General features: G+C 43.7%; 1 protein-coding gene across 2 annotated transcripts in view; it reads left to right on the forward strand.

The window, feature by feature from the left end:
* The first annotated feature begins 561 nt into the window (after nucleotides 1-561).
* Dgkg (diacylglycerol kinase gamma) overlaps nucleotides 562-22,736 on the forward strand; it is a 199,304-nt gene continuing 177,129 nt past the window's right edge. For both annotated transcript variants that reach the window (XM_087902007.1, XM_087902013.1), the window contains exon 1: nucleotides 562-867. The gene's annotated coding sequence lies outside the window, so the exon portion shown is untranslated. The remainder of the gene's footprint in view (nucleotides 868-22,736) is intronic.

Raw genomic sequence — 22,736 nt, forward strand, 5'->3', positions numbered from 1 at the left:
CCTGAGACCACGTCCCTCCATCAGAGCCCATTTCTGGCAAGCTGCATTAATCCCAACCATTCATCCCTGCAGAGGAGAAATGGTGATCAATAATCTACTACCCCTGGCTCGGGACTGTCAGAAATGTCGTCCTGTACAGGACAGATGCTAATGGACACCAGAGACACCAAGTTCCTAGAAAACAGAGAACTTGTTGATTGATTTTTATGTTTAAATTTTGTACCTGCTTTGGTTGAAACAGGCGGCTCAGACTCCCAGGTTTCTACATTAAGGAAAATAAACAGCCAGGGCATACTGTATTTTTCCAGTAATTGTTCTCTACCTCGAAGTCAGCCAGTTTCTTGCACTTCATGCATCCTCGCTGCCCAAAGCGCTGTCAGTCAGGAGTGCCCTGATTATGCACACACAGGTTCCCACCGAACGATCGGTATCCGTGGGTGTGCGTGTGTGCGTGCACGTGTTTATGTGTGTGCACCCGTGTGTTTGTGGGGGACGCGTGTGTCTGCGCGCGCGGGTGTGTGGCGGGGGCGGGCTCTGCGCCCGGGGGGCAGGGCTCCGCCGCGAGAGTGGCAGCTGGACTTGCGATGCTGCGAGGGACAGGGTGCAGAGCCGCAGTGCCGTAGTGGGCAGCAGAGGCAGTCTGCCCTTCTTGCAGTCGAACCCCTAACGGAGGCGAAAGACCCCCGTGCCACCAACCCTGGAAGCCGCCTAATGTCCCCGCCCCAGAGAGGGCTGCACTGGGAGGACGCCCTGGCGCACGCTTCGGTCCCCCTGTGTCTCTCGGTTCCTCTTTCCTCCCAAGTAAGGGAATAAGCAGCTAGGAGGGAGCGCCCCCGGGAAGCGCGCACCCAAGTGTTGCATGGTGAGGTAAGACCGCGGCCACAAAACAGAGGTTACCAGCTTGGGGGGGTGGGGGGCGAAATGTGGGGGAACGCGGCAGCAACTTGGAAACCAGGGCAAAGCAAGAGTGGGTCCCGCGGCTGGGAAAGAAGCTGCAGATGAGGCCCCTGCGCCCATCCTGACAGCGCCACCTGCCACAAACCCGGGCGGGAGGGGATGCGCCAGTGAACTGTGCAGGGTGGGGCCCCCTCCCTGTACAGTCGGTCGGGACGCGAAGGTGTGCGGGCGACAGGCGGCCTTGCTTCGGGCAGTTTGCTGAAGCAACTGGTCAAATGTCTTCCTTTCTTACGTAGACTCTAGGGTATCCAGATCGCGGCACGCGGAGTCAGGGGGCTAAGGGGAGCAGGGGATGTCTTTCTGCTGCTGGTGGCCAGAGCCCCTGACAGTCCCGCGGGGTTGTGAGACTTTGGGACACTCCAAGTTCAAAGCCTCTTATGTCGTAGGCTTAGAGAGACTCTGAAGAGAATACAGACACCTTGGCAAATAAAGGAGGGAACATCAAGGGGAACCTAAAGCCGACCTGTTTCTTTTGGGTCACAAGACCTGTCTGTGTGTTTGTATCTTAATGGGGGTGCATTTAGAATCACCTGTGGGGATGTGGGGCATTCAAAAATTGCACCCGACCACCTCACGCCGTATCTTCTGATGTCCCTTTTATCGAGATTAGTGGACTAGAATTTCAGGATGGGGTTGTGGACTTCTTGAAAGCCCTACAGGTGATTCTGAGGGTCTGCCTCCATTCCTGCCGCCGTTGCAGTGGACAGGGAAGAATCAGGCGCGCGCGCGCGCGAGCGGTCTTGCTGTGCACTTCAGGGTAGCGCAGGGACCCCTCCCTCATCTCCAGGGAGGAGGGGGTCAGAGGGGTCTGCTAAGGGAGGAGGTGACTTGTGATGTTGCTGTGTGAACCCCCAGGCTCACTAGCCCAGGCTGCTAGGTTATCTGCCAGGACCTCATTAGCATAGGATGACCTCCCTACAGGGAGGAGGACCGAGGAGAGCTGTCTATCAGGCTTTCGCTTGGGGGGGGGGGGGGCCTTGAGGACCCATCATAGATCTGGAGGTATACACGGGTCACCTCCAAACATAAGGAGGTACAATAGTCAGACACAAGACTTTGATGTCTCGGTGCCTGGGGATACTGTGTTTACACAGCACAGCTCCTGCAGCCACTTGCTGGAGAACTGGGTACCCTCACAGTATGAAGGACTGAAGGATGGTAGTGCACGGCACCAACATCAGCAACCAAATGTGCACACTCACACACACCCTTTACAACTGTACCCTTCTCATTCTAGGGATGTCCACGCCATGGAAAGGTGCTTCTTGCTTAAAGGGCTGTATTGGACAGAAACTCCACTTTGACTATAAATTACACTGATTAAATAAGACAGCTGTAACTAAGCTAATTTCCTGTGGTGTTTCTGGTCTGATCGAAGCCCATCCCCCACACACATACACGCACCCATCCATTTAACATTTGACTCCATCGTTCTAGGCATTATTGTTTCTGAGAGAGATCTAGAGGTGGGAAGGAAGTAGAAAACTGCTCTCGTATGTGTGTGTCCACGTCCTCCCATGTGTGTACATGTCCTGTGTCTCTTTGTGTGTACATGTCCCTGTGTGTGTACTTATCCCATGCCTGTGTGTGTATATGTTCCATGTTTCTGTGTGCACATTTATGTACATGCCCCATGTCTGTGGTGTACATATTCTATGTCTGTGTGTATATGTCCCATATCTCTGTGTGTACATGTTCCATGTCTTTCTGTGTGTCTATGTCTCCCTGTATGTGTGTGTGTGTGTGTGTGTGTGTGTGTGTGTAAGATCCTCTATCACTTTCTACCTTATTTTTAGAGATCAGATATCACTAAACCCTGATTCAGCGAGACTGACTGACCATCAAGTTTGGAAATCCTCCTATCCTTCTTGGCACTGAACTATACTGCCTTGCTCAGCTTTGTCTATGGGTGTACATGGATCGGAACTCAGATCTCCATGCTCCTGCAGCGATCCTTTTACCAGTGAGCCACCTCCCTATCCCCCATACACTTTCTATGTTTTATGTAGTCTTTTGTTCGGATCAACCAAATGGTGAGGGGAAGCGCTAACCATCAGAGCAGCCTGAAATGCAGAGTCTTAGAAGTGGAAGAAATGCCTAGGGCCTAGGATCATCTCCCCTGCTCACCCACCTCCCCTCCCAACAACAGGTGGCAAGGCTCCCTCAACCCCTGACCCTCTTAGGGGCCCAGCATGAGCCTGTGTGAGTGTCTGCCAAGGCTGGTTCCAGCTCCTCCTCTGGAAGGGAAAGAGGAAGTGCTGCTTCATTGTGGGTAACATTCTTTTTTAAAAATATATATTGGTTTCTATTACAACAGCATGATACTCCCTTAATATAATAGTAGTTCCTGCTCATTGCAGAACATTTGGGAAGTTGAAAGTGAAAAATTATTGCCCCTGGTTCCTACCACCCAGATCCCATGTTTCTTAATACATTGACATATTTCTCGTCTGTCTATTTTTACGCCTTGAGATCCTACACTCCATAGAGGGCTGGCATTTGTAGGTAACCTAATAAATGTACTTTGCATGGTGTTAATCGTTTTCTCTTCATTATGTCACTTAATCCTAGGAAATCCCTCTGAGATAGGTGTTATTATTATCAACCCCGTTTCTCTAGGATGGCAGAGTGTACAGGTGACCGACTCCAGGGGCAGAGCCACAGTGCAAACCCACGCTCCCTGGCTGTGATGTGCGGTCGTTATTGTGCCTCTGGCTTTTTGTTTTGGTTTTTTTCCTTACTTGGTCTTGTAGCGAGCGTCCCCTCGCCAGCATCACTTCCCAGCTGTGTATTATTATGCTGCTAGCTTTTTAACTTGTCTGCTCTCCTCGGCAACTACCAGGAAGTCTGGGCAAACTCTTTACCATGCACATTTCCAGTTCCTTCTTTCGGGTAGATTCCCAGAAGGAAAATTACCAAGCCAAAGGGCAAAGCTATTTGGAGGTTCCTTATAGGTACACAAGAAGCCACTGTTCCTTGTAAGAATAAAAGAGCTACACCGACTCACACTTCCATTTCCATAGAGGCAGCTCTACCACAGTCTAAGTAGGTAAAGCTTAGCTACACAAGAATTGTGTAGAACTTCACAGGACAAAGCCACATACGTGAGCATCCCCAGCGTGATGGGAGAAGTCACACATGCCATCTAATTTATGCACTCAAATAAATAGGGATATGGAAATTGCTTCATATAAGGCTATTCTTACTTATTGCTGTTGTTTTCTGATATGAAGTCTCACTAATGTAGACTAAGCTAGCCTCAGACTCCCAGCAATCCTCCTGTCTCAACTTCCACAGTGATGGGATTATAGGCCTCTACAAAAGTGTTTAGCTTTAAAACTGTACCTAGTTTTATGTGACTAACTGTGGGCTACACAATTCTTTGGCTGGGCATCCCATGTTAACTTGGAGCAAATCAAACTGTTGTATAAGAATATATAAATGTATATACTCTCCCTCATCTTCACACAGTGATTGCAATAATCCTCACCCTTATAAACATACACCACCATCACTGCCAGGATCAATAGATTCCCAGGAGCCACGGCTTCTTCACATTCTGGCCAGATTCACAGAGCCATTTGTTTACATCAAGTATCAGAATCCCACAGCAAAACCATCATTACTTATAAGTAGCAGCGTTTGTCTAATCAAATAACAGCAACACGGCCCAGAAAAAAAATCCAATCAAGACAACACCAGATGAGACAGTTTTTAAGAGGTTGTAGACTGGCGGAGTGGTTCAGCAGTAAAGCCCTTGCCATGCCCATTCAATAAGGGAGACTAAGTTTAGATCACACCACCAATGTGATAAAGAAAGAGGCATGTGTTGTGTGCCTATAATCCCAGTGCTGGGGGAATGGGGAAAGGAGGGTCCCTGGGGCTGGTTGGCCAGCCAACCTGGCTACATCAGTGAGCTCTGGGTTCAGTGAGAGACCATGTCACAGAATAGAGAGTGGAGAAAGTTTGAAGTAGAGAGACTTCCAACCACACACACCTATACATGCACACACACGCACATATTCATACACGCATATGTACACATACACACATGCCAAGGGATTATCATCACGAAACTACCGCCGAGTCCAAGAGTATGTGGCTAGCAAAGAAGAAACCCAATTAGACACCATACCACTACCACTGCCCCACAAGAGGGCAATTTTAAAAGAAATGAATTGTCCCTGGTCATGGGTTTTCTTTAGAGTCGTGTTTGCCTCATACCCACCACTACTACCAGCAACTGGGTCAGTAGCCCTATGTTGTTACATATGGAAAAAACCTCGTCTGAGGCTTATGGTGAAATCAGCCTCAGCAGGACTCAGCTCAGGGCCAGACAGATCCTTCTGGAAACCTCTCTCCTGTTGTGTGTGGAAGACAGATGTCTCGGCAGCAGAGAACATAGACTTACCTTGCCGTGGTGAAGCTGTTTCTTTCACATGTCCTCACTGAGCTACAGACTCACTCAGTGCAGAGCTGAACCTACATTTCCACTACATCCCCAGCACCTGAGTTTTATACGTAGGTGACATTCAATAGAATGGATTGAATAGATGCAGGGACAAGTAAGAATGTCCGGGGCTCTGTTCTGGGTGCTTTGGGCACAGTTTTCTTACACTGCATCTTCATTCTGCTCAGTCAGTCTTGGAACTATGCCTGAGATATATCTGGAGCGGTGTTGTCTCTTTTCACGTATCTCTCGCTCTCTCTACCCGTGCTTATTTAAATCCTCAAGATAAAGCACAATTAGAGTTTCCGCTTCACAGCCACACTGGTTGTATTTCTCGTGCTTAAGTGAGACAGGCTGCTCTCGGTGGATGCGTTGGAGATTGTAAATCTCCTTAACTGCAGAGCCCAGCATCCTAGAGTATGAACAGGATGCCTCTGTCGGTCTTGTTTTCTACCGTGTCCTCTGCACAGTGTCTGACCCACAGGAGAGAGAGAGAGACTAGAGGAAAGGCTCTGCCTGCTCCCTGCCCCCTACTGTACCCTCTTCTGTCACTCACGTCACTATAAGCCTGATGTTAATAACCCTATTTCTTGGACAAGGATGGTGAGTCTCAGAATGTTTGAGTAGCTTTTCTGTGTGTGCAAAGCTGGCAGGAGAGACGGACTTTTCCACGCAGATCTAATGGTCCCAAAGTTCCCAAGGCTCTCTGCTTTGCCTCAGCACGGACGTGCACGGTGATGTTGATGCAACTTGTCACCCTCCTGGCTGCCTGGGAAGCAGATAAAAGGGTGAATTTGTGGGTGTTCGAAGGGAAACCATCCATACAATTTGTAGCTGCAAATGGCATTCAAGAGTGCAAAAACTGTGCTCAGGGTGTGAGGAGGGCTCGCCTCTGAACTTAACTGGCAAAGCACTCCAGCCGGCCGCTACCCTCTGTGAGTCTCCCAAGCGCAGGATTGACTTACCCAGGATCACAGGCCCCTTCTTAAGGGAGGCCTAATTATAATCCAAAGGGAAGTGAGCACCTTCCTCACTTCTTCAATTCTTTTTCTGCTAAAAGCTTCCTGAGGCCTAATGAGCTCTTTATGCCATTAACACTGGCTGTGATTTTTAGCCATGGAAATAACCCCGCTTGCCTGCTGACTGACTCCTGAACTCCCCTTCTCGCCCTGTCACCCTGGTTCCATTGTTGTCATGCAGGTGACACCTGGAATACGAATGCAGAGACTTTGCATTTATTCCATATTATGTCTCCTTTAGTCTGTCTTTCTCGATAGCCTGCTACGATATTTCAGAATGTTGTGATCCACTGATTCTGCTGGCCCTTCCAGCAGGTTCCACCCATCCCAAATGTGATATGCATGACCACATCGCCCAAGTTTTCAGCCCAAACAATGAGCATTATAGTAGTCACTTCTTTCTGTCCTCCCAGACTACTTAGGCATGAATTCAATAACTGAACAACGAGTTTTTAGAAAAGTTATTCAGCTTACGGTGCCATCATTTAGCTCATATTTTCTGTCTTTTCCAAGAGACTGTCAGGCAAAGCTCATCAAACAGCTTGGGATGGTCCTGATCCCCTGCCCTGTTGTTCCCTTAGTCTGTTGTTCAGTACCCTTGTCAAAGAAGCAATGCCATTAATTAGTGATAAACTGCCTTTGGTGAGCCTCCGTTACCTATGGATTTCACAGCCTCAGTGCCAATTCCAAATGCTGTTTCAGAGCATTTTCTGGGATTAACATCAGCCCCTCAAGCTAAGAAACTTTCAGCCAGGCAGTGATAGTGCACACCTTTAATCCTAGCACTCGGGAGGCAAGGGCAGGTGGATCTCTGCGAGTTTGAGGCCAGCCTGGTCTACAAATCAAGTTCCAGGACAGTCAGGACGGTTACACAGAGAACCCCTGTCTCGAAAAAAAAAAAAGAAAAAAGGTAAATTTTCCAAGTTTCTTTCCCAGTAAAAGAACGGACTTCTATTTGTTCTGAAGATGATGGTGATGGTGGTACTGATGGTGGTGATGTCAACAGTGGTGATGGTGGTACTGATGGTGGTGATGTCAACAGTGGTGATGGTGGTACTGATGGTGGTGATGTCAACAGTGGTGATGGTGGTACTGATGGTGGTGATGTCAACAGTGGTGATGGTGGTACTCATGGTGGTGATGTCAACAGTGGTGATGGTGGTACTCATGGTGGTAATGGCAACAGTGGTGATGGTGGTACTGATGGTGGTGATGTCAACAGTGGTGATGGTGGTACTCATGGTGGTGATGTCAACAGTGGTGATGGTGGTACTCATGGTGGTGATGTCAACAGTGGTGATGGTGGTACTGATAGTGGTGATGGCAACAGTGGTGATGGTGGTACTCATGGTGGTGATGGCAGCAGTAGTGATGGTGGTACTGATGGTGGTGATGTCAACAGTGGTGATGGTGGTACTCATGGTGGTGATGCAGCAGTGGTGATGGTGGTACTCATGGTGGTGATGGCCCCCTTGCTGCATGGCTCTGGATATATTATATTCAAGTTATATGAACTGCATGTTGCTTTAGCACTCTAGAATGCTCTTCAGTCATAGGAGACATGTATTAATTTGTATATCTAAGAGTTCCTAGTATGGTTGGAAATAAGATTGGAGAAGGAGCCAGGAGAGTGTCTAGTCCTTAGTCATCATCTCAATGAGGAGCCCAGGCCAGGAACAGAGGCACGTGCCAGAAATCCCAACTGCTTGAGAGACTGCAGCCTGGGAATTACAAGTTCAAGGCTGTGTTTAGCGACACACAACGCTAGAACAACAAATAAACAAAGCAAAAGGGTGGAGCTCTCCACCTACACAGGGTGAGCCTGGCCTGGAGGTCACAGCATAGAGGAACCACCACCTTGTTGGTGGTTGCTTTATTGTTTATGCTTTTGGGGGGCCTGCCACCCAGCTACCAGATAACACTGAAGTTTATTCTTTCTTATGGATGCCTGGCCTTGGTGTGGCTTATTTCTAGACAGATTTTCTTAAATTATCCTGCCTACCTTTTGCCTCTGAGCTTTTAGTGTTCTCTTACACACACATATATATATATATATATATATATATATATATATATATATATATATATATATTACTTATACTCTTACTCCATGGCTGACTGGGTGGCTGGGTGGCTGGGTGGCAGGCCCCTGACATCCTCCCCTTCTTGCTCCTCTATCACTCCTCCCAGATTTCCCCTATTTATTCTCTCTGCCTGCCAGCCCTGCCTATCCTTTCTCCTGCCTCACTATTGGCTGTTTAGCGCTTTATTAGGCCAAATAGGTGTTTTAGACAATCAAAGTAACAGAGCATCAGGGAGTTAAACAAATGAAACATAAAAGAACGCAACACATCTTTGCATCATTGAACCAATGTTCCACAGCATAAACAAATGTAACGTCTTAAAATAATATTCCACAGCATCATCTCTGCTCTAACGAGTGCTTCTCCGGGTTCTCCAGGGTGGAATTCCTTCTTCTTGCCTTCTCTTCTGAAGGTTTTGATTCACGTAAGAAAAAAATCCACTTTTCTTTTAATAATTGACCTCCTAAGTGATCAATATCCCAATGAAAACAAAAGGTGCTTTTCCTTGATCACAGTGTGAAAGGAGAGAGCATTAAAAAAAACTTGAAAATTCTTTCTCTCCTTCCTTCCTTCTTTCTTTCTTTTTTTCTTTCTTTCTTTCGTCCACAAGGGTTACATAGCTCAGACATGTCTCAAACTCACCATCTCTCTGCCTCAGCCTCTGAAGTACTGAGATTACAAGTATGGTCCAAGGCAAGAAAGAGTGAGTACAAGAGAGAAGAGATTTAAGTAAAATATTATCTTAATAATTAATAATATTTGCATACTTAGAAAAGCAGCAATGTATTTATAGTCTCTCCTGATTCCAGTGACAAGCCTGTGAGGCAGGCACTGTGGTTGTCTCCAGCCTGTCTCACCCATGTGATCACTGAAACAGGGGCTGTGAGCAAGAAAAGGTTACAGAGGAAAACCCAATGGCCAGCCATTCGAGCCATACCCTCCTTTCCATGTGGTCTACATGGTGGAGGTGGCTTTGTCTACACAGGAACTGGCTCTTCACTTTCTTTATGATCCACCTGGTGTGGAAGCTCTAAGCAGCTAGGGTTCAGCAAACCATTTCAATCTTTGGGTCCTGAGGTGCAGAATGTTTTCATTGCCTACTGTATTTCTGTATCTCTCCGCTCTGGGACAACAACCACTGTAGACCCACCTTTAATTAACTGAGCTGAAAAAAATATCTCTGCATCTTCTATGGAGCGAGGTGCTCTTGTCAGGATCTTTGAGGGCCACGGAGGGTGTTACTCTCCAGACCACCCCATCCTAAAGTTTCATCAGCAAGGATGCCCATGAGCCCTAAAACCTGCCCCGAGGACATCACTGGTAGAAGTGCCTTTTGTTTCCTTTTCTAGTGCCAGCATGCCTGCCTGACTCCTAATAGTCTCCAGGTGGTGTTTCTTTACTAGAAAGCCAATAGCCATGCATCCCTGTATCTGAGAAAGTCCTGCTCTGCCCAAACACCTTGCTGCACCAAACCCCTAAATCATGCAAGTCACATCGAGTGTGTTCCTGAAGAGGCTCTCAGTCATGAAACCAAATGTGCACTGAGCACCCACAGTGGGCTCCACACAGGACTGGTTTCTGAGGAAAATGTTTTTCATAAATTGTGTGAACAGAGCCAAAACCAGACCGTGCTGATCTTAGATGAAAGTCAGAGGCAAATCAACAAACCGAGAAGTTAGCAGATGGAGGGAGCCAGGTAATACTCTGGAGATCTTGAGCCACAGCTGTCAACAAAGGAGAGGGAACAGAATAAGCAAAGGCTCAGAGGCAACTCCCGCAAGGTAGTTCAGAGTTGCTAAAGCAGAAACTGTTTGTCAGGAAGTGAAAAAAGGCAAGGCTGGAAATGTGAGCCGCCAACCCATAGAGGGTCATGTCTGCCCCAGTAAAGCATGTAGTTTTTTATACAGTAGGGAAGGGCAATGGAATTTTTTAAGTGGGGAATGATATGGTCATATTGAAATGTTAAAACAATCCCTTGGGCTGCAGTGTGGCATGAAGAGAAGAGGAAAACAGGGCTTCCCCCAGGAGGCTTTGAAGAGAAACTGGGTAGCATGAGGGCTGAGCAAATGGTGGCAGGAGTGAAGGGAAGGATGGACTCAGAAGGAAATGAAAATGTCAGCGAGTGGCAGGGAGCAGGGAAAACAGGTCACTCCCAGGCTTCTGTCTCTGTGCCTGGGAGAATAATGGCTTTGTGGATAAGAGAACTAGGAAACACTAGCAGAATATGTGTGGTGGTGCGTTCAGCTTGTTAAACTTGAGGTGTCAATGAAGGGTGCAGATGGGAATGCCATTAAAGCCATTTGCAGAATGAAGATCATGCAAGGATCACATCTCAGCATTTTGACTGAGCTTTGTGTACCATGGAAACCCAAATGGGAAACACCACAGAAAACTTAAACTGAACACAAAGCTTACAAGACGCATGGAGGCATAGGAACGGAGGGGCTGCAGTGGACACACTGCATTCTCAGCACAGGAAAGGAGGAACAGAAGGCAAGATGAAGAAATATGCCAAACATAAAACAGTTCATGGCATGTTTGAGAGAAGATGAAGTAAAAAAGCAAAGATATTGTTACAAAATGAGAAAAGCGATATTTGATTTTCAAAGATACAATGGGCAAGTACCAGGCGCTCTACACCATGAACCACCAGAAGGAACCTGAGGTCTTCTTAGAGAACTTGGATGGAAGAATTCCACAAGCAGGAAGATAGGGAGAGGTGGTGCTCAGAAAGTGGACCACTGATACTTTGTAGTGATAAAAGTCATTTACTCAAAATGATCTTGGCAATCAAGAACTGAAAATTGAGAATGGAAATGATGTTCTATGAAAGACACAAAGCCACTGCAGAGTACACCCTGTGATCTCAGCACTCTGCCTCAAAAAATAATGGAAAAGAAATAAACTGGGTGGCGGTGGTACACACCTTTAATCCCAGCACTCCAGAGGCAGAGGTAGGTGGATCTCTGTATGTTCAAGGTCAGCCTAGTCTATGGAGTTCCAGGACAGCCAGGGCTACGCAGAGAAACCCTGTCTTAAAAAATTAACAGCAGCAGCAGCAGCAACAACAACAACAATAATAATAATGCCTTAGTAGGTGGCTCAGTCAGTAAAGCTTACTGCAAAAACAGAAGTACCCCAGTTTGATCCCCAGAACTGATGTCAAAAACCCTGTTATGAATTGTGGAAATAACGCTGTGAATGAAGTTTGCTGTCCTGCAAAGGTGGGCAGTGTTTAGACTACTCTCCCTCTATTTCTCTGTTCAGATTTCCCACCTGGCTTTCCTCTTCTAAGCCATTGACTGAAATAGCTTTATTTATTAACCAATAAAAGCAACATATATACAGAAGGTCATCCCACATCATTTCCCTTTTCCAAATAAAAAGAGAAGTTTTAACTTTATCATATTAAAATTACATACACAAAACAGCCATCGAGCAAGAATTATAGTTACAATATTTAATCTATTTACATTTGGCAAATTAAGGAAAATATTCTATTATCTATTCTATCTTTGTGAGTCTAAAATTTTATATCTAATTTATCTTTTATTTTAACTAAGGAAGACTATTATAAATACCTAATCTTCAACTCCATTAAAGAGCACAGAAGGATATAATATTACCTAAGTAAACTGGAAGTACATTGTAAGCAACTTCCAAAACTCTAGAAATGACAGAAACATCTCACTGCCTGGACAGTCACCCAAAGTTCTTCTGTAACGTTGGGGCATCCATCTTCAGCCTACAGGTCCATAGTCTTTGGTACACTTTTTTATGAAGCAGGATATTTGAAAGACTGCTTCACCTATACTGGCTGTTTATCAGTCACTTTCTTCTGAGTCCTGTAGAATGTCTAACAGACTCTTTCATAAAACAGGAACCCTGAAGGACTGTCTCACCTTCTTTATGCAAGTTCAGCAGTCATTCTTTCTGTGGGTCCTGCATGTCCAGTTCATACAGCATACCATCAAGCAATCCAGACATGAGCAATTTCTTGCCCAAATGGCTCATCATCCTCTTGAAGTAGATTGGTGTTGTCAGAAGCAGATGTGTCTAAGTTTTCAAAATATTTTAAATGCCATATTCTGTAGGTCTTTGAAGTGTTTGAAGATTAACTATCAATTTGAAATGTATCTCTGCATATCTAGAAAACCTAATATTGACTATTACAGATGACTATCCATTAATCCATAATTTTTAATTATCAAAACATTTTTAAATAAGCTGTATAAACATAATACCTTAGACAAGAATAGAAATACATGCAACAAAATTGACCTTAAATTTGCATCAATAAACCAAAGTCTATGCCAATGTAAAGTATTCCTTTCTATATCATGTCCCCTTTTAAATGAAAACAAACATTTATAAACAATCATTTTGGGAATTTGGGCATTGTTTTCTCCAAACTGCTTCCTGCTGTTTGTTGGGTGAAGTATTTTTAGGGTTCATGGAGACCTTTTGGGAATTCTTGACCCATCAAACCACATTAGCCTGGAAGGAATTCACAGGTTCCCATCCTCTGTGGAAACAAAAGCAGATCCTCTTTTCCAAAGTAACATATCCTTAGACTCACATTTTGAAGTCAAGATACCTTTAAAATATATGTTGATTTAGCTTATCAGCCCATAAAATGAAATGTCTCTCTCCACTTAGCCCATTCACAGTAAAAAAATTCAAAGAAAACACAATAATATACATAATCCATTACTCTTTGTTTATTTTCTATCTTTATGTGGCCTTTTTTATTTTATTACTTTTTGATATTTATTTTAGTATCTTTACTCCTTTAATACTCTTTCTTCTCTCTCTCTTAAGCCCATGTAAATTTATCCAACACTGTGACACATTCAGAGGTCTTTTTCATCTGAATCTGTCTTATTGAGTATCTGTAATCATTTTCTGACCAGGAGCAATTCTTAAAAAGCTAAGCAATCTGGCTAGGACTAGAGCAGCCACTTTGGTGGTTGTTCCTTTCACCCTGCTCGACTTTTCAACATGACAGAGGTCCATTTAATGCCAGCTCTGGGAGCCATGTTTACTACCCCAACTCTGGGAAGCTGTTGGCCCATGCCATCACCAAGTAACTTTCAGCACGTTTCCCCAAAACCCCATTCAATTAAAAAAGAACCAGAGTCATTTGTGCTACCAGAATGAACCAGGAAGCCATTTCTTAAAGACGCTGTGCAGTTTTTGCTGCTAATGCTGAGTCAGGAAGCCTTCTCTTAAAGAAGCCATATCACTGCTTGTTGCCAGAAAACAGAGACAATTTGAAAAAAAATGGCTACCAAGATGCTCCTATTGACTACCATTTTCGTGGGTCTAGAAGCCCTTTTGTAATGCTTTCTTGGGCTTTGTGTGGCTGTACATTGCCGAACATTGGGTGCTGTTTTGTAACCAGAGACTGCACGTACATTTCCCAGCTGCCCTGACCAGAATAATCATACAGAAACTATACTAATTGCAACACTTTTGACCAATGACTCAAGTGTATTTCTAACTAGCTTTTATATCTTAAATCAACTCATTTCTACTAATCTGTGTGTTGTCACTAGGCTGTGCTTCCCAGTGTCATCATGTTACTCTTTTGGCTGTTCCATAGCATCCCCTTGACTCCATCTACTCTCTCTCTATCTCTGTTTAGATTTCCCACCTGCCTTTACTCTGCTAAGCCATTGGCCAAAACAGTTTTATTCATTAGTCAATAAAAGCAACACATATACAGAAGGACATCCCACATCAGATGCTGGTCCGTGGGTACCAAGTCAAAGATAGGAGCAAGTCCTGTGACAGCACTCTAGAGGGCTGTATACAGGTAATGTAGAGACTGCACAGAGGTAAGGTAGAAACTATATAGAGATACCATATGAACTATACATAGGCATCATAGGGAACTGTTTACAGTATAGGTACTGTCGGGTACTGTGTAGGTACTGAAAGAGACTGTGGTGGTTTGAAGGAAAATGACCCCACAGGTTCATACATTTGCATGCTGGGTCCCCAGTTGAAGAACTGTTTGGAAGGATTAGGGTGTGCGGCCTTGTTGGAGAAGGTGAGTCACTGGGAGTATGCTAACTTTGAAATTGCCAGGCCTGGTGTCTCTGTTTGCCTACTGCCTGAGGATCAGGAAGCAAAGCTCAGCTACTTCAGTATATCTACCTATGCTACCATTCATCCCACCATGATGATACAGGACTAGCCCTCTGAAGCTGCAAGCAAGACCCCAATTAAATGTTTTCTTTTATAAAAGTTACCTTGCTCATGATGCCTCTTCATAGTAGAATAGTGGCCAAGACAAAATCTATGTATAGGGACTGCATATAGGGGGTGTAGGAGTCTGTATGTAGGGACTGTAAAGGAGTATATATAGGGACTGTGTGTGAGCACTATAGGGTACCATTTATAGGCACTGTGGGGAATTGTATATAATTTTATAGGCTATATGTTTCAGAAAGTTAAAAAAAGATTCTGAACACTTTTGCCATAAAGAAATAAGAAATTTTTGAGGAGGTAAATGTTTGATTTAAATGTTTGGTTTACAACGCATGTGTTACTGAAATATTACATTCTATCCCTAATATATATATAAACTTTATGGTTTATGTATCAATTAAAACTAATCCTAAAGTCCAGGCTACTTAATATAAGAACTAAATTTCTCATTTTGTAATGTGAAAGTCATAATTTTTTTATTGTTGACATAGAGTTATAGGCATAAATATATTTTAAATAGGAGTAGGTCAATATAAAACTAGATATCCTATTTTTAATCTCAAAATTAGAAGGTAGAGCTGGAATCTTATAGTCAAGATTAAAAACTAAATAAGAAAATGGAAAAGAGACATAAACATAGAAGCATAAGATAAGATGGTAGAAGTGAGGTCAAACATGAACACTATCACATTAAGTGTGACTGGTTTAATTATTTCTCTTGAAAGACAAAGAACTGTAGTTTGGGGTATATTCCAGTTCTAAATATATTATGTTTTACACAAAATGGGACAGAGCAGGTAAAGTAGAGAAAAAACACAGGTATACTAAGAAAATACAAAAAAGAATGATATTCATATTAAGCAATATAGATTTTATATGGAAAACAACATGACTAAAATAATTTATTAGAAATATCACATTCATGAATATTTTTATTCCAAATAACAAGTATCAAAACATATTAAATAATTTGGCCAAACACAGTTGGAGAGGGACATGATAGCTATTGTCAGTCAGACTTCAACAAATCGAGTGATCAAAATAAACGGTCACATAAGGAACTTTAAGGCAACGTAATGATATGGATACACATGGGATTTACATTTAAATGAACATGTGTAGTTATTAAAATGGCTATGGAATGCTAAGATATTTTTACCTCCCTATAAGGAAGATTAAGCATTCTGGAAAGTAGACTCTTTCTGGGACTGAGAGGAAAGTAACGCTGAAAGCGATCTTCCAGGGTGCCATGCTCTGGGAAGGCAGCCCGGGGATGGGCCTTGCACACTTCTTCGCCACTCTTAAGTTGGCGCGCGCAGAGGGAATGAGTCCTGATACTCGTCAGGAGTACTTCCTTCAAGAATGAGTGAAAGCAAGACACAGGAGCTAAGGAAAATGCAAAATGGGTTTGGAGAGAATAGCACAGAGAATGCAAATGTGGTAATCCAGCCGGGGCAGCTTTAGAGACTGGAATCCTAATGAGATGGGGGCGTGGCAAGAAGGCGTGACGTCTGCCAATGGGAAGAGATGGAAGGGTTGAAAAGACAGCCTGGTGTGAGGAGATGTGCATGTAGTATGGAAGGACTCCAGGGAAAGCAGAGTCGCTGAAGAATGAAACCAACAGCCCATTGTGGAAATATCGTATAAAGGGTGGGCCATCACTGCAGACGCCAGCTTAGACTGTGTCCAGACCACGACTGCAATACGGCTTTAAAACTATGAACTAAAGAAAATGCGTGCATTGTAACAAGAAATTCTGAAACAACAAACATGAGAATATAACTTTTTTTTTTTTCGAGACAGGGTTTCTCTGTGTAGCTGTGAAGCCTGTCTTGGAACTCGCTCTGTAGACTAGGCTGGCCTCGAACTCACAGAGATCTGACTGCCTCTGCCTCCCGAGTTCTGGGGTTAAAGGTGTGCACCACCACCACCCAGCTGAGAGTAAAACATTCTAAGGTTTTGAAGTGTTTGTTTGCCTCTGCTGTGCTGAGGCTCAAAGCCAGGGCTTAGCACATGCTGCCATAGATAAGAATTCTACCAAGTTCATCCTCGCATCTGTGCTAAAGCCAGAAGCCTCTGGGTCAGGACGAAAGGGTTGCGGTAATGAAAACAAAATGTTCTGAATTCCTGAGTTATGAATCATTTTATTCTTGACACTTAATATAGAAAATGATAGCTGCAAAAGTGCATTTTAATATTGAAAACCATTTATTTATGTATTGAGGTAGGGCACATGCCACAGTGCACATGGACGTCAGAAGGTGATGTATGAGAGATTCGCTTCTTCCAGCATGTGGGTCCCAGGGATGGAATTCGGGGTGTCAGATTCAGGAACAAGAGCCCTTCGCCACCTGTGAGAACCTGTGGTAGGACTTTGCCCCGCTAATTCATTTTTCAAATCAAAGGGTCTGAAAAAGCATACTCCATGCATATAAAGAAAATAAGAGAAACTGAAAGGAGGCACTCAAAATAATAATAAGGAAAATGAGCTCAATTTTAATAATCTCACTTTATTTGCTAAGAGCAGCATTTTAGTGTGTGCATGCGTGTATCTGAGACATTTAGGTTAAAATTAACATCATGTCCATGGTATTTATATATGATTTTGTGGGATTTATCTTCTTCCATGCCAACAATAAAATAAAAATGACATTTTCTCAGCTTTAGTCTGCCGGATTTTTGTTATTGTTTTGCAAAATGGCCTACATTGTTGAGTGACTCCCACAGGTCCTCTTTACCGCAAGCAGTAGACCACTACTAACTTTCCCTCAGTTTTCAGTTTGTGGTGGTGTTTTTGTTCAGAGTTGTTATATTTTATGGAATAACTTTCAGATATAAGCTTGCAGCCCCTGCCTACGCAGTCCCTGGTTGTGTGCCTTCATCCTTCCTTTTCAGAATGAAACCACAGACTACTCCTGTGATTTCTTTTCTTCATGAAGGACTATTTCTTAACCCTCAGCATTGGAAAGGGTTTAATGCTTCCCCATTTTGGAGAACTTCAATCTGATTTCCTTCCAGGATCTTACAGTCAATCCATCTTTGTATCAACAATAAGAAGTCTCCTGGATCTAGAGTTCTGCTGTCTATTAGAACCTGGCTTCTTCTCTGGGTCATCATGGTATGAGCAGAGTGCTGACTCACCCTGCTGGTCCCAAGGCAGGAGGAGTTCATCCTCTTAGACTTCTCTTGTCCACATCAACAGAGGCATGGAAGGATGTAAGAGATGCCTGCCTTCTGGCAAAATAAGGAGTCTGTTGGTGTTGACATCACTACCCTAACTTCCCATGTCCCAGAAGAGGCGTGGTGAGGAAAGCACCCTGCAGTTCCTCCTTGTGGCAATGTGGGCTGTAGAAAATGCCCAATGTGGTGTCATCGTGTTCCTCAACTCGCTCTGCTCGCTCACGAGATGTCCTCGGGAGTTCCAGCCCTGGGTTCACAAATTCCAACCACAATATAATTTGGGTCCAAAACTGTGTTGCCATGTAGACAAATGAATAGTCCCTAGTGCTCTTTGTAATTATGTAGACTCTGTGTGTGTGTGTGTGTGTGTGTGTGTGAGAGAGAAAGAGAGAGAGAGAGAGAGAGAGAGAGAGAGCAGGCATCACCCATCTCACTTGTTTAACCTGTAGTTCTAGACAATGGGCAGATTTCCTGTGCTCCCTCTCTCTGATGGCTTCCTCTATATTAGCCTACATTAGCTTCTAGGCAAATATACAGCCCATGCTCATGCAAGTCCTTCCTGCGATTCCAGTTCATCTCACACTTCCAGCAGCCCATTAGCAGGGTAACTTGCCACCTTGCCCCAGAACCCCAAACATCTTCAGAAAGAATGGATGAAAACTCCATCCTATCTTCAAATCCTTCAGCGTCTGTGGATGGTGAAGGCCTTGAATGCTTGAAAAGGGAACGAGATACAAACTGATAGTCAACTTGCTTCTTGAGTTAGAAAATAATTGAAACTAATGGCTTCTTTGAAGGGCTCATCTGCAGAACAGTTTTGAGGACTGGAAGCTAATGCTAGGAAGGCCAGGAGTGGAAGGTGGTCTCACAGGGACATAATGGAGAGAAGGAAGGAAGCTGAGGTGTATCATGACACAAACTGGGAGGCATGGTTTCTGATTCTCTATTGAGATTTTTAAGAGGGGCTTCACCAAACCTCGTGGATGTGGAGAGTAACATTTCCATGGTAAAAGTCCTTTCATTGTGGAGGAAAATGTGGAAGGAGGTATAGTGTAAAAGGTCCTTCTATCTATGTGTTGCTTTTATTATTTAACTGGACATGCAGGACCCACAGAGAAATGACTGCTGAACTTGCCTAAAGGTGAGACAGTCCTTTGGAGTTCCTGCTTCATGAAAGAGTCTGCTAGACATTCTACAGGACACAGAAGAAAGTGACTGACAAACTGCCAATATAGGCAGAACTGTCTTTGAAATTTCCTGCTTTTGTGGAAACGTCTGCTGGATACTATGGGCCTATAGGCTGAAGATGGATGCTCCAATGATACAGAAGAACTTTGAGTGACTTTCCAGGCATCGAGATGTCTCTGTCAGTTCTAGAGTTTTGGAAGTTGCTTACAATTTCCAAATTGTACCTAAGTCCTAATAGGTACCTATTAGGTACAAAAATACCTAAGTCCTATTTACTTAGGTAACATTATATATCCTTCTGGAGTCTTTGATGAAGTTGAAGAATAGATAGTTATAGTTTCCCTTAGTTATGATAAGAGATAAAGTAGATATAAATAACTATGATTCTTGCTTTATAACTATTTTTGCTATATGTAATTTTACTATGTTAAAGTTAAAATCTTCCTTTTTATTTAAACAGAAAAGGGGAAATGGTGTGGGAAGTCCTTCTGTGTTGCTTTCATTGGTTAATGAATAAAAAAACTGCTTTGGCCTATAGCAAGGCAGAATTTAGTTAGGCAGGGAAAACTAAGCTGAGTGCTGGGAGAAAGAAGGCAGAGTCAGAAGAAGCCATGTAGCCCCACTGGAGACAGACACCGGAACCTTATCCAGTAAGCCACAGCCTCAAGGCGATACCCAGATTAATGGAGATGGGTTAATTTAAGATATGAGTGAGCCAAAAATACGCTTAAGCTATTGGCCAAACAGTATTGCAAATACGGTTTCTGTGTGAAATTTTGGGGCTGAGCAGTCAGAAACAAAGCAGCCTTATATAACAGAGGTAGGTCTGAGGATGGATTGACTTAGGTTTAAAAGTCACTCCTGGTAAATAGCTGGAGGAATGAATAAATGCACAGGATTCCATCAGCCCCAGGGTGTCTTTCTGACCAACTCAAGTCAGCATGTGCTTTCACATTCTGATCAAAACAATGTCAGTCAACAAAATAAGATGACTTTTCCCCCCTTTCTTCTTTTTGTGTGGGGCTGGTTTCTGTTGGCTATTTTTACCTAGTTCAAAGTGATTTGCCCACAAAGGCCAGTCCCTGCAGGTGGGTGGCAGTTCATTAAATGTTTTCAGACAGATGACTCACTCTGTTCATCTCTCCAGCCTCCCCTCCACCCTCCAGGTCCCAGCCCTAACCTAGGAGAGAGTGCCGCCACTAAGCCCACCTTCCTCTACTGTATGCATCAGTTATTCGTACGCATGAAGGGACAATTTTATACTTTTGCCAGCTTTCCCTCTCACATCTTCTAATTAAAAGCATTCTCTTTCTTTCTCATCTTTTTCCTTATGCTGGAATCGACTGTTGCTTACCTCTAAGACCATCTTTTCATTCCAAAGCTTTTGTACATGTATGAGGGCACTCATGGCATCAGGGAGTGTCTGATAATGAAGGGAAGACAGTTGCTATCCACCGACTCCATGTGCCAGGCAAGTGCTAGAAAATCTCTGTTGTGGAATATTAGCTGACAATACATTTGTTTGTGCCGTGGAATGTTTGTTTAATGTTTGTTTAATGATGCAAAGATTGTTGCATTCTTTTATGTTGCATTTGTCTAACTCCGTGAAAGCTGTGTCTCTTTCCCTGTCTAAAACACCTGATTGATCTAATAAAGAGCTGAATGGCCAATAGGAAGGCAGGAGAGGGATAGGTGGGAATACAGAGCAGAGAAAATAAATAGAAAGAGAAAAAGAGAAGAGAAGAGGAAGGAGCTAGGAGTGAGGAGCGAGAAAAAAAGAAGGGGAGGAGGGTACCAGGGACCAGTCGCACAGCCATCCATGAAGTAAAAAGGAAAAAGAAAAATATAGAATTGAAAAGGTAAAAACCCAGAAGCAAAAGGTAGATGGGATGATTAGTTAAGAAAATCTGACTAGAAAGAAGCCAAGCTAAGGCCAGTCTCCATGTATTTGTTTGGGAGCTGGGCAGAGGGGTCCAAAGAGCAAAGAGAAAAAAAAGAAAGAAAGAAATTCAACAAAAAATCTCTTTTATCCTTTTTAATGTGTGTGAGCACAGACATACACACACCATGGTGTGGAGGTCAAAGGGCAGCAGTCCTCAGGTGTGTCTTCCCTGTCCACACTGTTTGAGGCAGGCTCTCTTGTTCATGATTGTATATTTGCTCGTGTCCTCTTGACCAAGGAGCTTCCAAGGTTCTCCTGTGTCTGCTCCCATCTCTCCATAAGAGTGCTGGTATTCTAGCTGTGTGCTACAGGGTATACATGGCTTCTGGGGGCTTGAACTCATGTCCACATGCTTACAGAGCAAGTTTTACCCACTGAGCCATCCCTTACCTACCTTTGTTTCCCTAAGCCCTACAGGGTAAAGTAGTAGATACTCTCCCTACACTTCCTGATGAGGAAACATGGGTTTAAGAGATTGAAACACTGACTCATCCTTGTTGGCCTCAGGACAGAGCTCTTCCCTGTTTCCTGACAGATACTAACTTCCTATTGTAGCACAATGTTGGTACATCGATCACCACATCAGAACCAGTACAAGAAAGCAGCTGAGTAGGGCCTTTCATACCTCAGGTTCCGTGTGTACACCATTCACTCTGAACCGCCCCCTCACCCCACCCTCATCCCCATCCCCGTACCCTAAAACACAGACTCACACTTCAATAAACAGGGCTCATTCATGTGAAACATTTGAGAGAGATGATGCATTGTATTACTAATGAGTTTGAACTGGGAACTCCATTAGTTTTGTTTTAACTGAAGTTGAAAGTATAAGAAAAGCCTCTTATAAGAAGAACCTCTTCTTCAATTAATTTCAGTTGAGTTTTACGGGGTTTTTCTTTTCTCTTTTTTGCTTTTAAATTTAAATTTATCTTGTTTTTAATTTTGTTTTTTTATTTTTAAAGAAATTCTTAAGAGACACTTTGCCTTGAATGAATTTCTTAAAAAACATGGAGGTCAAAGCTTCCCATCCACCTGTGTATTTGGTGTTTTATTATTTACTTTTATTTTTATATGTTTTTAATTAAAATACAATCACATCGCTGTCCCCCTTCCTGTTCCTCCCTCCATCCTCTCCCCTCCCATGAAAGTGAATTATTGAAAATAATTCTCACCGGGGCCCACCCCTCGACAAAGAACTACAGGCAACAAATGACTGGTAAGTGAGGGAGAATGAACCTCTCCCAAGGCAAGCCCTAATTCGTTTTTCAATACATTAACATACTAACAACAAAAATGAACTCGGCAGGCTGTGGTTTTGAAGCTAACTTTAGCATTTATGACAGTAACCAGGTCTTGTCCTCCCTTCTCAATCAAGCGTGTCTGTGTCTCTGCACACCCCACTCTCCTTTCTCTGAGCCCTTTGCACACACTGTTCAAATACTGTGGCTCCTGTGGAACCACTGTGGCATCCTCAACCGACTGTGCGTCCACTGACGACAGGTCATTCATAACTCATCCTTGCAGCCCACGGCGTCTGCTAAGAGCCTGGTAAATGTGCGGGCACAGCTGCTTTTATACACTGTTAACCAAACTTTGTAGGAAAGAATAGGAAAAAAAGAAGACAGACTAGGATCTCAAGTGGGGAGAAAAAGCTCTCTATGGTGCACAAAATAAAATTCTAGTGTAAAAAACCTGAAGAG

The sequence above is a fragment of the Myodes glareolus genome, chromosome 2, assembly GCF_982192425.1.
Source record: "Myodes glareolus chromosome 2, mMyoGla1.1, whole genome shotgun sequence".
Lineage (NCBI taxonomy): Eukaryota > Metazoa > Chordata > Mammalia > Rodentia > Cricetidae > Myodes > Myodes glareolus.